The sequence below is a fragment of the Perca fluviatilis genome, chromosome 11 (genome assembly GCF_010015445.1).
Source record: "Perca fluviatilis chromosome 11, GENO_Pfluv_1.0, whole genome shotgun sequence".
NCBI lineage: Eukaryota > Metazoa > Chordata > Actinopteri > Perciformes > Percidae > Perca > Perca fluviatilis.
The window spans coordinates 5,827,810-5,840,920 of NC_053122.1; the positions used below are offsets into that span (position 1 = coordinate 5,827,810).

The 13,111-nt window shown below is 41.9% G+C and overlaps 1 pseudogene; it reads right to left on the reverse strand.

The window, feature by feature from the left end:
* Positions 1–729: 729 nt before the first annotated feature.
* Positions 730–9,207, reverse strand: LOC120567976 (annotated as a pseudogene).
* Between the last annotated feature and the right edge of the window lie 3,904 nt (positions 9,208–13,111).

Sequence of the window (13,111 nt, forward strand, 5' to 3'; positions counted from 1 at the left end):
ATATTTTTTAAACAACAAAATCCAAAATGGCAATGTGGAAGAATAAATGGAATAGAAATGTGAATTTTTGTATTCCGGTCTACTTTGGTTTAATTAAATATATACTTTAACATTTCACCTTAAAAATAAAACTACACCTTAATGTGAGATTTAATAATTTGATTGTGTTATTGAGAGTTTAAATTAGCAATGACTTTAACATTTTTTGAATAGATTTTAAAGTAATTTCAAAAAGCCCCCTCTTATTTTATTTTTGGACATATTCTGTCCTTTAATTAATTTCTCACCAGCTGTATCGTTCAGACTTTACAGTTCTTCCAGGCCAGTGGAGGAGGCTACTGTACAAAGGTTGTGTCGTCACAGGAGTGCAGCTCGGTGGCATCCATTTACAGTTATTGTTTCACAGTTACATAAAATGAAATAAAATGAATGAAGAAGTTTGTGTGTAAAAATCTGTTTCCTTCTGTATGTTTCTACCTGGTTCTGTGTCACATTAAATGGAAGGAGACCTTCATGTCCTGTATTTAGTATCTTTAACCTCTGACTGATGTCAGTATGTCATTTATTATCAGATTTATTTCACGATCACCATAGAAACATGATCTTTCCAAGCTGTGGCACTTCTAAATATGGATCGATCATCTTGTACAATTATTAACCTGTGGAATTTAGTTGTGTTCATTTGACATTGAAGCACTACACAGGAAAATCAAAAAAGGGCTGGGAGAGAACAGTTTGGTAAAGCTGCTGCTTTTCAGCAAGTCAGAATTTCACCTGCAAACCAGCAAATTTCTTATTTTACCCAAAGAAAAATTTGAAGAAACGTTTTATCAGTTTGATTATTGGATTACTGTTCTCAGCTTCCCTTCTGGCCATTTCCCTGCTCTTCTCTATATTTGTTTCCTCTCCTCCTCCAACTCTCTCTCACGAGCCGCAGCTAACACTTACATCCTCTCTCTGTCAGCCTCCGCTTCCTTTATTTGTAGCTCATACTTTTCCTCTAGTTTCTTTTTCATTTCCTCTTCCCTTTTTTGCCGTTTGCTCTTCTTTCTCTTTAAGGATGCGTTGTTTCTCCTCTTCTATCTTCCTCTCTGCCTCCTGGAACATTTCAGTGGTGTAATGACTTCCTCCCGTTCTTCTCTGTTATATATCTGATCTTGTCAGGCAGCTCCCTGACCTGAGAATGATCCTTGATCTCATTATTAAAGACGTGGTACTGGCCGTTACATTTGTCCACAAGTTCCTGCAGCTCTTTGTTAGTCTTCAATAACTCCTCAATAGGTTTCCCTTTGAGCAGGTCACCATGGGTAAAGAGAACCATGCTGTATTTGTTTGCTTCCTCCTCGAAGATTTCCTGAATCTTCTGCACCGTCTTCTTTTCCTCCTCTGTGAATCTGCCCAGTTTGATAACAACCAGGAAGATGTAAGGTCCAGAGAGAGGCATAAGAAATGCTCTGGGCAATATTGTTAATGGTTTCCTTTTCATCAGTGCTGGTGTCAAACAGACCCGGTGTCAATTACAGCAACCATTTGTCCATCCACTTCACCGATGGCCTTAACACAGTGTTTAGTCAAAGAGTCAAATGAAAACTCTGATTTAAAGTCACGGTTTTCCCAGAATGGGTGTTTCCTGTGGCCTCTTCCCAACTCCGGTCTTCCCCACCATCACAATCCTGATCTCCTCATTATTGTATCTGGTCAGTTCTGATGGTAGAAAAACAAATTTCAAAACGTTTTGATATTCAACAGATTATACAACTTCAACATGGGCAACTCTGACCATGGACAGTTGAAGTACATTTTTTACCTGATGGAGTCGACTACATAGAGCCTTGAAAAACTTCTAAGACTGTAAGTTGCCTAGGTAGACTATGTAACAGAAGCACCTACTTTTATAATGCAGACGAAGGGCCATGAGGCCATTTGTTAGCAGCAGTTATGAGTTATATTTACATTTCTAATGACGTAATTATATAGGGGGAGCAAAGAAGAAAGTAAGGGAATAAATATGCTGTGTTTCCCCCACGGACTATTGTGTGGCGGTCCGCCTCAATATCAACATCGGCCGCCGCGATTCGTTTCGTTATTCTTTTTTTTTTTTAACGCTATTTAAAATACGTTCTTTTGCATTTCCTTTCCCTGCTCTCCTCCGTCTCTCTGTCACTTGATGTCTCGCGCCCCACACAAACACACACACACACACACACACACACACACACACACACACACACACACACACACACACACAGCTCTGTCCCCATCATGGAGAGAAGCCGCTAGGCGAAATTCACAAGTCCACGAAGGTTGGTATCTATCTCACCTTTACACAATCTTACATTCATAATCCCGACCGACTCTTAGCAAACAAGCGATTGCGCCCAGCTTTAGAAAGTGAACTGATGCGCAAGTTTGCGGTAAAATGCAGTTGGGTTGGCGTCGGGTCAAAACACTATATGTAGCAGCTGTGAATCAATAAACGTATTATAAATGTTATGTCATTTTTTACTCTTACACTGAATGTTTGCTGCTTAAATCCAGATGAGTATTGAAAGTATTTTCCCACGACTGAAAAGGTACGTGCTGAGGATGAGGACCAGGCTGAACCGAGGTATCGGTCTGAGACAGAGCTCAACAGTCCCACCAGTGGAATTAGTTATGTTATTCATTTGTTTTACAGTATTTTTCAGGCTTCAACCAGTGAAAGCAGGAAGAGAAAAGATAGGTTCGTCAGGCGTATGAAGTAGGAGATGAGGGACAGCATCAAACCCCACACCTCCATCAAGTGAAGTATCATCATTTTAACCCAAACCATTATCTTCTTCTAAACTTAAAGGTATAGTCAAGACTATTGGTCCTCCTAGTTGTCAATCATTCTGGTGCTATGTGTACGTAAGGCCGTGATACATTACACGTCCCTTATGCCTTCAGGTGTATATGTGTTGTGAGCTTTGCGCTCGGTTTTCAGCCATTCATTGAAGCATTGAAGCTTTTGGGAGAATATTTCACACGGGCGTGCGCTAAAAGCACAGGTTGGCGCTTCCCACTGATGCCTCAGTCGTGAAGTTTCTACCTTTCGACAGGTAAAGTTTGGCGTGCTATTTGGAGAAATCCATTTAAAATCACTGCTAGTGAAAGTTGATGTAAGCTATGATTAGCGATGCTAGCCCTGGCACAAAGTGCGCACCCAGCAGAACCGGTAAACATCTCAATTTGTGAAAAAGTGTAAATCTTCTTTTGGAAAGTAGCTTGTATGAGCCATGCCGACAGCAACTTGTAAACGGTGCACTCGTGCACACGTTTAATAGGCATTCCCTCGGGGAGCAGGTAGAGTGTGGCGCGTATGTGCATTTTTTCAAAAGCAAGAGGCGGGTTCTTTTCTAAAATTCGGGAAAATCCTCCACAATACCTTTAACTAAGTAGTTGTGATGCCTGAAAATAACCAAGTAGTTTTCATTGCCTAAACATAACCAAGCTGCAACTATTTCACATTAAAGACGTGTTTAAAATCGTGACCTTTACATTCAAAACCCTAACCCTAGTTCGAGCAACATTCTCTGGTTTAGATATGAGGTTGTCGTATTTCCACCATTGCTAGGGGTGCAAATTTATGAAACACTCCCTCGTGGGTCGTTTTCTGATGGTAGGATCATACGAACCCATATCGTCCGTTATGGTTGGGAGGACTTGTGCAGACAGAGTGAGTCAAAGAAATGTTCGGGTTTAAGAAACATTCTCTTCAACTAAGAACTGTTGAAGTTGATTTATTACTTTGAGCTATAACATGCGATACATCTTTAAATAAAAATTCAGATACATGCTGCAACATTATGAATACAGTTGACTTACCATTTTCGCATATTTGCAGACCATATTTGGGTTCTGGAGAGAAGAGCAGGTCTGCTGCTGAGCTGAAGAATTGAACCAAAGTCAGTTTTTTCTGCAACAACACTTCCTGATATGAAGACATTAAATCATCTATAAAACAATGGTGTTAGAGTGAACTGAAAACTGTGTCTTTTAATTTTGCTATAGTGGGATGTTTCACAGGTTAGATTTGAATATATGTTTTAATGTTTTTATGTATTTACTCAGGGCTTAATTTGAGGCGAACATGTTGCGGCAACTCGACCGGTTGGATCGGAACCTTTTTTATGGATCCGCACCTCTTTGTCACTATGAAAAATGAATCGGCCTAAATGAAAAATAATAAATTGTGTTTGTGTAGTGTTCAATGTTGTTATCTGTCTTATTAGTCTTTATTCCCATTCCGAGAGTTCCACAAAAATCTTGGCGCGTTTTCGATGCGTTTTTAGGGGAATTTTTACCCCTCTGCGCTCCCTGGACCTCCCACTTTACAAATTAACTACTGTATTTACTGTAATTGTATTAAAGTAAGGAATCTCTGACTGTGGGTACAGTACAGGCCAAAAGTTTGGACACACTTCCTCAAAGTAGCCACCCTTTGCTTTTTTGATAACTCTGCAAACCCTTGGTGTTCTCTCAATGAGCTTCATGAGGTAGTCACCTGAAATGGTTTTACCTTCACAGGTGTGCTTTGTCAGGGTTAATTAGTGGAAGTTTTTCCCTTATTAATAAAAAAGCAAAGGGTGGCTACTTTGAAGAATCTAAAATATAAGACATGTTTTCGCAGTTATTTCACACGTTTTTGTTAAGTACATAATTCCATATATATGTTTCATTTCATAGTTTCGATGCCTTCAGTGAGAATCTACAATGTAAATAGTCATGAAAATAAAAGAAAACGCATTGAGTAGAAGAGGTGTGTCCAAACTTTGGCCTGTACTGTATGTGCATTTGCCATCTGTCCATCTGGATATCTGGAACCGTTCGTCCGATATCTTCACTACACTAAATAGGTGAAGTGCTTGGTATGATGCAATGAATTTGGGTCAATTTGTAAACAGTATAATCGTTCATTATTAATATACTGTGAATAAAAACAAAATTGAACCGACCCCCATGAGATCCTGGTTAAAGACAGCTGGGGTGTATTTAGAGGGGCAGGTTGGTCAAGACAAAATATCATGAGGGTGCCCTTGTTTACAGATTTGAGGTTGTATCTCGTGGGTTCATTTATAATTTGTGTGTTGTGGGATATGACTTTTGGTCTATAATGCCCCAGCCCTATGATACAAGTGAAGATGTAGCCCAACAGCACGCAAAGACGTTTAATGAATGGAATGCCATGGCATGACAGTGCCTAGATAGCTGTTGTCAAAAAATAAGATGAAAAAGGCATACAACCACAAAAACGTGGTTGAAGATGCAGCAGCATACTCCTGCAAATGTTGTGGTAGCGAAGACCGCTGACTGGCAGGTGCCCTGTCCTATGAAGAAAGATACTGAATTGGAATGGAAAAATTATTTTTACCAAGACAATGCATGTCAAAGGACAAGTCAGTGAAGGGCTAGTTGAAAGAAACTGACCTAAGTGATACTTTCTTTATCGGCATGGGTGTCATGGACAACCCAATATAAAAATTATGCCATGGAGGAAAATGCTAGGCACTTAGAAAAAGAAGAGTGCATGGATTGTAAGTCATTGACAATTAATGGAGCTTTAGTTCTTATGCTTAAGATTGACACAGGCACAAGCAAACTCATCAGCACGACTGAGGAAATTAAAGGCCATGAAAGAAAAGCTAAAAATAATCAAGAAAAACAGTACCACTTTAAAGACTACAACGGAAAAAGAAGATAGAAAGCAAAGATCAGTGGAGACTGGAAGTGACAGTAAAGGACAAAAGCGTACTGTTCTCTGTGTGTGTTGTATCACGAGGGCAAGGGGAGTCACGCACCGTTGGTGTCTCCCTCAGGTATAGATTCCTGAGAATGCCGTTTAACAATCTCAGCATCTGAAATATATCATCCCGAACGTGGACCAGCCCGGCCTGATGGGGCCTAGAAAGGGTCCGTTGCCATGTGGAAATGATGCATGACGTCCTGGGGCTGCACTCTACTAGAGCACAATGAAGGCCGACTAAGTGCTTAGGGGTGCGTGAGAATGGACTAATCCATGGAAATGGAAACACCAATTTGGTGTGCGAAGTATTCAAGGATAAGTATTCCCTCAAGGGGATAGAGCCAGATGAAAGGAAAATAAAAGCCATTTTGGGCACGCCCCGCTGACGAAAGGTGTGCTCAGAATAATGGGAATGATCAGCTTTGTAGAGTTCATACGAAGCTATCAGTGAAACAGCCAACTGAGAGAACTTCTCCATGACTCCAATGAGTTCAAGTGGACATCGAGAAATGGCGAGAATGGAATGCTCTAAAGGTCGCACTGACAAATGCACCCGTGCTGCTGAAGTATTATGATCCCAACAGAGACAGAAGATTTCAACAGATGTGTCGAAGGATGGACTCAGAGCTGATAGCTGGAAGCCAAGTTGCTTACGTTTCTAGGTCCCTTGACTAAGACTGGAAACAAGATACGCTCAGATTTAGAAGGAATGTCTTGGATTAGTTTATGGACTACGAGATGTTACTCATTGCTATGTCTATGGGCTTCCCACCATTCACATTTAGAGACAGATCATCGTCTAGCTAAATTACCTGTGTCTCCGTTAAATAAAAGAGATTAGTGAAAACAGTCAAAGACAAGGAGCTACAAACAGTTATGAATACAGTTGACTTACCATTTTCGGCTCCTTGCAGTCCTTATTTGGGTTGGAGAGAAGCAGATGCTGCTGCTGAGCTGAAAGAATTGAAGTAAAGTCAGTTTCTGCAACAACACTTCCTGATATGAAGACATTAATCATCTATAAAAACAATGTTGCTGTTAGAGTGAAATGAAAGCTGTGTCTTTAATTTGCTATAGTGGGATGTTTCTAGGTTAGATTTGAATATATGTTTGTAATGTTTTATGTATTACTGTAATTCTATTAAAGTAAGGAATCTCTGTCTGTGGGTATGTCCATGCGGCCATCTGTCATTCGAATATCTCGAGATCGTTCATCGATCTGGCTACATAGGTGAAGTGCTGGGTACCAGCACAGTGAATTTAGTCAATTCATAAACCAGGATGCACTTCAATATTAATGTTCTGTGAATAAAACAAAACTGAACCAGAGCCTGAATGGGCATGCAGCACTCTGTTCTACAGAGTAAACATGGAACCTGAATTCAGCCACAAAGCCATCTGCAGCGGGCTACTCATGACTTCTCAACTCCGGTCTTCCCCACCATCACAATCCTGAGCTCCTTATTATTATATTTGGTCAATTCTGATGGGATGGAAAACTCAGCTCTTTCAACATGCACGGTATTGTGCAACTTCAACATGGGCAACTTAGTTGGTATTTGAAATTTTAGTGTTTACCTTATCTAGTTATCACATGTTGGGTCTTCAAAAACATTTACGACTGTAAGCTGCTTAGAAAGCCTAAATAGCAGTGGCCAGGTTAGCTCCGTTGGTAGAGCAGGCGAAACATATATAGAGGTGTATGCCTCGACCAGAAGGTCCAGGGTTGGAGTCCAACCTGGATGATTTCCTGCATGTCTTCCTCCTCTCTCTCCCCTTTCATATCTAGCGTTACTTTCTGTTAAAGGCTGACATGCCCCAAAAACAAATCTTTAAAAAATCCTAAATAACAGGAGCACTTCTTTGTATAATACAGAGTAAGTCAGATGGGGATTTGAGAAACGTTCTGTTCAACAAGGAACAGTTGAAGTTGGATCATTCAGCACAGTCTCCAGTTCATGTAGATGTGACGTTATTTGAATCTATTGATACGTGTTCACGGAGACGTTTTTGTCGGTTTTACGTGGTGGACAACACGAAAATGTGAACTAATGTCATTTCAAACGGAGGCATATTTGTGTGCCCAGCAATTTAGTAGTGAGTGATAAAGCCGAAAATCCCCGCAAGGGAGGTTGGTCGAGGTGGTGGATGGGTCAAACAACACAGGACTTTAACTCGGCGAACGGGGGATCGCGCTCCCGCGTGCGGCGCTTTGTTTCCGGGGATGGCGTAACTGCGTGTGGCGTTTTGTCCCCGCATGTTACTGTGGCGCTCTCCCGGCGTTTAAGGCGCCCTTTCCCGTAAGTTTTTCCTAAACCTAACCTCAGCCATCCCGTTATTGTGGGGAGGCGTCCCCAGCGGGCCACCTGGCGGGCCGTCTCGCGGGCGCCTCCCGGCTTATGGATCGCGCTCGGCGCCTCCGGCGGGTCCCCAGGCGTCCTGCTCGGGCGCCTCCGGTGGGGATCTCCTGCTTCACAACAAACAAATATGAGGCGTAATGAGCAGCACGTATTGCCTCTGGACCGTTTTGGTTTGAGGTACGCTGCGTTGGGTGATGATATAGCTGAAAAGTTGAATGTCTCTTATCTAAACTGCCACATCAGTTGAACAGTTAAAAAAGTGAAAATAATTTAGTTGTTAGGATCTTTTAACAGATAAAAGTAAAATATATCAGATGAAATCTTGTATGCGAAATCGGTTGGACAAAAATTACAAATAAAAATGCGTTTTGGCGAGACTAGATTAATTGGAACTTTCAAATATATATTTTGACAGGACATGAAGCTACATTAAAAAAAGAGTGGACAAAATTCTCCAACTTTTTTGACTAAAGGTTAACTTAAATGTAAACTATATAACTAAATCATTTTAAATTGTTGATGTTGGTATTGACAGTGGTAGAACAAGTTACTCAAACAAAAATCTTAAGTAAAACCTATTAGTACACAGTATAAACACTATGCAGCGATTAATGAAGAGGGGTCCTGAAAGAGTCATTATCAGCACAATGTACTTAACCAAACCAACTTGCATCTATTAAAAGGTAGACTTTAAATTCTAATAAATATAATGCTGGATAATGTAATGACTGTTATTGCATCATATTGTAATCATGATATTTGGTGAGTAAAATATGAATCTGGATTATTGTGAGTTTAAATTACTAACTCAAGACTAACTTAAGTTTATAACTTGGGCTTCGATTGGCTTATTTTAGAGTGTAGACTGCAAAAGAGATACATATACATGCCCCAATGTCACCTGTGTCATCAGTAGATGATTATAAATAGATTATTAGAAATTATAAATAGCCTACAGTTAGATATTAACTTACCATATCTGCTGAATAAGCTGAATAGGATGAGTAGGCTGAATAGGCTTCCCATGTTTGGATTGTAGAGAGCAGATGCAGATGTGCTGCTTTAGAAGTCAGTACAGAAAGAAGGCTGAGAGTCTGTTTGCGACAATGCTTCTTATCTGAAAACTTCATTACAGCAAACCACACCCATAAAATCCCAAAACATGAGGTGTTTATGTGCTTAGTTCACAGGCTGCTTTATACATTCATCATACATTGAATAAAGCAAAGTTTGTCATTTAGCCCCTTTTCCTAGCCCAAAGTTATAGTGTAATATAATTGTACTTATGTAATGTATGAATTTTAAACAAATTTTATTCAAAACAGTGTATATGTCACTTACAGTAGGTCTACACAGTCTACACACAACACACAACATGAGACACTTTTGTTTTCAGGAACAGACAAATACAAATTCAAGTGTCACATTTAATTAACAATATACAGTTAGTTAGTACATTCAGCTAGTCAGCTGCTGCTTTATCATTTTAATCCAGCACAGTTTGGATATGTACTACTGCATTTTCATTGTTCCTTGTTTTTCTGTGCTGTAATAGTAAGGCGATGATCTAGTTAGAACTTGCGGATTGATTCTTTTCCCAGAACGAGGGAATTTGCAAACTGTGAACTGTGTTTGTTCACTTCGCTATTTCTTCCCCCTTTTTTCCTCTTTTCCCTTTAAGCGTGTTGTGTTCTTGTTCAACCTTTCAATGACTGAGCTAAAATGCTTTACACCCTTTGTGGTCCCATTTTATTTATATAATCTAGCACAGCTTGAATATCCAGTCCTCCTGCATTTTCACTCTCCCCTTCTGTTCACTGTAAACGGCAAACCCTGTTCACCCTCTCATCAGCATTTACAAGAAATGCCACCTGTTCTTTTAATGGAAAAAATAAAGGTGTGCATATACAGTTTAGCCATCCGTTTGAATTGTAGTTCTTAGTCTCTGTTCACAACATGATGTGAGATGAACATGTGTGCTGCAAACCCAGTCAGTAGTTCAACAGATGCTAGTTTTAAAACACTTTTAGATTGATTCTCACCACTTTCAAAGCATGGTTTTAAGCAGCAGCAGGACAATGTTTTCAAAGAAAAAGCTGTAAAAGCCACTGTTCACTATCTATTCAGCAGCAAAGCCGACACACACAGTTATAGACTACCTGGTGCAGACATAGTGGAACATTTATACAGAGAGTTTCATGTAGTTTTCATTTTAATGATTCATATAGAAATGCCATTCTTTTGAAATAGCCAAACAGTCAGTTTTAGTCTTGCCTTTGACTTGCATATATAATTTCCTGAATGCATGTTTTGCAAAAAGATCAGTGCTGTCTTAGATATTACAGTTTTTCAGTAGCTAACAAGCATTTGTCCAAACATTTGTCACATTTTCAAAACTCTAAAGACAATTTGCACAGCATCAGTCTTTTTTGGCCATACAATTCACATATTTCATGTCTTTTTCACACAATATGCAGTCAGTTGAACACATTTCCCACAACGCACCATTTTCTTAACAGACAAGCTATACCTCCCAACAAAATGATGGATTGTTTGTGTAGTATTCTGAGAATGTTAACACACAACATCCCACAATAGAAAAACAATTATCCAAACCTTAGATACAGTATAAAAACATCTGCTTCTGCAATGATATTAGTTCAAAAACAACATATCCTAAGCAAAAAAAAAGACAATTGAAAAATTGACACACAGCTGATTTATGTTGGTTAAAGTGAGGCCAACCACAGCTGATTCCAGTCTGGCTTAGACTCGAGTGGCGGGGTTATTTCTTTCAATTACTATAAAGAAGAGGACTTTGAGGAGTGATGTGTTTGGAAACAGAAACAGAAAAATACAAACACTGTAATGTCTGGACCGAGGAAGAGGAAGAGCAAAGGGGCCCAGGGAGAGAGCAGGCCCAGTGAGAGATGGAGGGAGAGGTCCAGAAGCAGTGAGATGCAGAAGGAGGTGCAGGTGCAGTGAGATGAGCAGTGAGGGGCAGTGGGAGGGGCAGTAAGAGGAGCAGTGAGGAGGGCAGTGAGGAGCAGTAAGAGGAGCAGTAAGAGGAGCAGTGGGAGGGAGCAGTGGGAGGAGCGGTAAGAGGAGCAGTGGGGAGGAGCAGTAAGAGGAGCAGTGAGATGAGGCAGTGGGATGAGCACTAAGAGGAGCAGTGGAGGGCAGTAAGAGGGGCAGTGGGAGGGGCGGTGGGAGGAGCAGTAAGAGGAGCAGTGAGGAGGGCAGTAGGGGAGCAGTAAGAGGAGCAGTGGGAGGGCAGTGGGGAGGAGCAGTGGGAGGAGCAGTGGAGAGCGGTGAGGAGGGAGCAGTGGGAGGAGCGGTGGGAGGAGCAGTGAGGAGGGGCAGTAGAGGGAGCAGTAAGAGGAGCAGTGGGAGGAGCAGTAAGAGGGCAGTGAGGAGGGCAGTGGGAGGGGCGGGGAGGAGGAGCAGTGGGAGGAGCAGTGGAGAGGAGCAGGTGAGGAGGAGCGGTAAGGAGGGCAGTGGGGAGGGCGGTAAGAGGAGCAGTGAGATGAGCAGTGGGATGAGCAGTGAGAGGAACGTAAGAGGGCAGTGGGGAGGGGCAGTGGGAGGAGCAGTAAGGAGGGCAGTGGGAGGAGCAGTGGGGAGGGAGCAGTGGGAGGGACAGTGAGGGAGCAGTAAGAGGAGCAGTAAGAGGAGCAGTGAGATGGGCAGTGGGAGGGAGCAGTGGGAGGAGCAGTGGGATGAGCAGTGAGGAGGGCAGTGGGAGGGAGCAGTGAGATGAGCAGTAAGGAGCAGTGAGGAGGAGCAGTGAGGAGGAGCAGTGAGATGAGCAGTAAGAGGAGCAGTAAGAGAGGAGGTGAGAGGAGCAGTGAGGAGGAGCAGTAGAGAGAGCAGTGGGAGGGAGCAGTGAGATGAGCAGTAAGAGGAGCAGTGAGAGGAGCAGTGAGAGGAGCAGTGAGAGGGGCAGTGGGAGGAGCAGCTGAGAGGAGCAGTAAGAGGAGCAGTGGGAGGAGCAGGGCTGGGGAGGAAGAGCAGGCCCAGTGAGGGGAGGTAGAGGTGTAAAGAATGCGTGGTGGTGCCATTGCACGCTGCAAGAACAGTAGTCAGTGATGAGATTGGGGCCCTATGACTGACCATGTGATCCAACCACGCTCTTTCACTAAGAGAGGCTGGTGAAAGGGCAACCGCAAGTTGAGGAGCGAAGTCAGCGGTTGCCTCCATTATATGGAGGCAATCATTCAACAAACCAACAGGTAAGTATTGCATTTTACATGGATTGTTTCTATTCTCACTTGACATGTCAATAAGGTCATACAATGAATGCATATGTTGAATTTCTTTTGTCCCTCTAAAAGAATGCAACGTCTTCCACCCTCTGGGGGAGAGGAGAGCTCCTCAATAATGATCAAGAGCTTGCCATTGTAGAAATGGTTGTTGCAAATAATGCAATAAAAACTGAGTGAAATTCAAGCTCGAGATTGTGGAGGACCATGAGATATTTAACAATATCGAAAGCATCAGCCTCACCAACCATTACGGACATTGTCTAAACACAGAGTGCCGGATGAGAGCAGCTCTACACTGTTCCCTTTGAGAGGAACAGTGAGAGAGTCAAGAGCTACGACCACAATATGTCCAGGTATAGTGTATATTCAACTCAATGTCCAGTCCTATAAGCTTTGCACTTTGCAAGTAGATAACCTACACAGTAATAGGTTACAGTACAGTATGATATACAATAATGCATGATATACATAAACTTTGTTTCAGAGAGTTATGGGAATTGGAGGCCAACCAGGCCCCTCATGAATTCATTTACATGGATGAGGCAGGATTCAATCTCGTCCAAAGGCGTTGAACGAAATATAGTGGAAAGAGGGCCACAGTTGATGTGCCAGGACAGAGAGAGGGCAAACATTACCATGTGTGCAGCAATGGCAAAATGCAGGATTACTCCTTCACCAATGTCAGGTTGGACCCTATAATACCGGGACCTCCTCGCCTTTCT